The sequence below is a fragment of the Centrocercus urophasianus genome, unplaced genomic scaffold, assembly GCF_019232065.1.
Source record: "Centrocercus urophasianus isolate 14NV4802_14NV808 unplaced genomic scaffold, USGS_Curo_1.0 seq_36, whole genome shotgun sequence".
Lineage (NCBI taxonomy): Eukaryota > Metazoa > Chordata > Aves > Galliformes > Phasianidae > Centrocercus > Centrocercus urophasianus.
Genome location: NW_024884933.1, coordinates 1,953,341 through 1,955,949, shown reverse-complemented (window position 1 = coordinate 1,955,949; position 2,609 = coordinate 1,953,341).

Here is a 2,609-nt window from a genome sequence, read left to right as displayed (position 1 = left end):
ATTTCCCATTATTACCCAGTATTTCTCTTTATCTCTCCATCACTTCCCACAATTTCCCCATTATTTCCCATTTCCCCCCACGATTACCCACAATTTCTCATTATTTTCCCACATTTCCCCATTATTTCCCCTTATTACCCACTATTTCTCATTATTTCTCCCTCATTTCCCATCATTTCCCACTATTTCCCCATTTTCCCCCATTACTTCCCACCATTTCCCCATTACTTCCCATTTCCCCCCATTATTACCCACAATTTCCCACTATTTCCCCACATTTCTCCTCCCCTCCACGCAGCCGCATGGGATTTTCCACTGTCTCCCCCCTGCCCCGGGGCAGAGCAGGCACTGCCCTTCCTTTTCTCACCCAACCCATTGGGCAAAGAGCCCAGAGCAGCTCCGTGGTGCCCTGCACACCGATGCACACAGACTTCCTGCCCTTTGTATGCTTCAGTTGGCATTTTCCAGCTCGGCTGCCTCCCCACGCTCCTCCCAATCCCACACCGTGCATGGGAGCGTTACCCGTAGATTTCTCCTTTTTTTTTTTCTGTAAGAAAATGGAACTCAATCCAACTTCACCCAGGAAATGAGCCCCGTGCTTTCAAGCAGACCCTACAGCTCTGGAACCAGCCCCTATGGGCTGCAACAGGAGCTGGTGCAGCTCAATGGGTTCCTTCTGCTCCCTTCTGCAAAGCTGAGCGTTGGCCAAGGATGGGCTTCTTCACGGCCACAGGATAAGGGCTGTGTTACAGAGCTCCAGCCAGGTTCCCTGTGGGGCTCAGAGGTCATCCCAGAGCTCTGGGTGCTCCTGGATGGCCCAACCCCCCAAACCAACCCCATGCCCAACGCCATCACCATGCCCAGCACCAACCTCATACCCAACACTGTCACCATGCCCAGTGCCATCACCATGCCTAAAGCCAACCTCATACCCAGCACCACCACCATAACCAAAACCATCACCATGCCCAGCACCATCATCATACCCAACACCATCACTGTGCCCAACTCCAACTCCATGCCCAACGCCAACCTCATGCCTGCAGCCCTTTGGAAGAAGAGGAGTCGGGTTTGGGTTGAGCTGAGCCCCCAGCCCTCATGGACCTGAGTGAGGAGAGCTGTTTTACAGAGTTGATTCAGGAATAGGACACACCTCTGCGTTTCTTTGGGTTCTGCACGGAATGCTCAGCGCTGCGGCGGCGAGAAATCCTGGCTGCGTGCTCCCTCCTCTGTCCATAGGGTGTAGCAGCAACTGGAGCACAGCTGAGCCCTTCTGGGGCGGGGGGAGGGATGCTCGGCGGGGACACAACGAGATGCAACAGGGATGTAGTGGGGATGCAGCTGGGATGTGCTGGGGAGCAGTAGGGATGCGGCAGGGATGCATTGGGGACGTGGTAGGGCTGTAAGGGGGAATGGAAAGAGGGGATGGAAAGAGGATACAGCAGGGATGCAGAAGAGATGAAGTAGGGATGCAGCAAGGATGTGATGGGGATGCAGATGATGGGTTGGAATGGGGATGCAGCAGGGATGCTGCAAGGATATGGTAGAGATGCACTGAGAATGCAGCAGGGATGCAGTAGGGGTGCAGCAGAGATGCAACAGAGACACAGCAGGGAGGAAGTAGGGATGCATGCGGACCAGTTAGCAACAGCCAGCCTTAAAAACAGGAACAACTTAAAGGTCAACCATAGCTTTCAGGTCACATTCTTCAAACTGGCTTCAACAGTCTCCTTCAGCTCTGGCAGCCACACAATATGGCATCAGCAAATATTTGCCACCAACCTCAGCCACGGACTGCGCCGGGCTTATCTCACTGTAGTCACACCTCAATGCCATGTTTTATTCCCATTAATACTCCATCATAGTGCTAATTAACAGGGCTGCACTGCCAGCTGGCAGCTGGTGAGTGTTTCCCTTCCCATTGCTCACAACGCTCCTTCTTGGTTCCATGCACAACACCGTGGGCTTTAGATGTGTAAAATATCAAATGTTCATTGTATTTCGTTGCTGTTCTGTATTATCCGTGGTTGCCTTGGCATCCTCCAGTCCAAAAAGCCAATCTCAGCCTGCTGGGAAATGGGCAGACCCAACTAGGCACAACCTGACCCCAAGATAAGGGGTAGAAAACCAAGCACATGGGAACATATTTTCCTGCTGTGCTGCCCTATGGGATAAAAAAGGGATTCTTACCTGTTTTCTGCAGGTTGCACCACCTTGGATTGGCGTCGGGTTGCTCCATGCACAACAGGGACATCCTGCCCTACACCTTTCCCATGCCCATCCCATTGCGTTGGCCATGGCAGACTCCATCCCTGGCATCACATCCACGGATCCTGAACGGATCTTGGCCCACATCCTTACCTATAGGAAATCCCAACTCTGTTTGCTCCCACGGGTCAAATAACCCAAACCCATCCCATGATGAAGATGGCGTTGTTGGTGGGGCAGCCAACAGCATGCTCCATCGGCACCCAAAAGGTGCTGCAACGATGCTGAGCTGCCCAGTGCCCTACACCCACCTCCACCCCACTGCCATGTCCCCTCTGCACCAGCCAACGGATCCCATTGGCCAGGACATGAAGACAAATCAACCCAGTGCCCAACCCAAC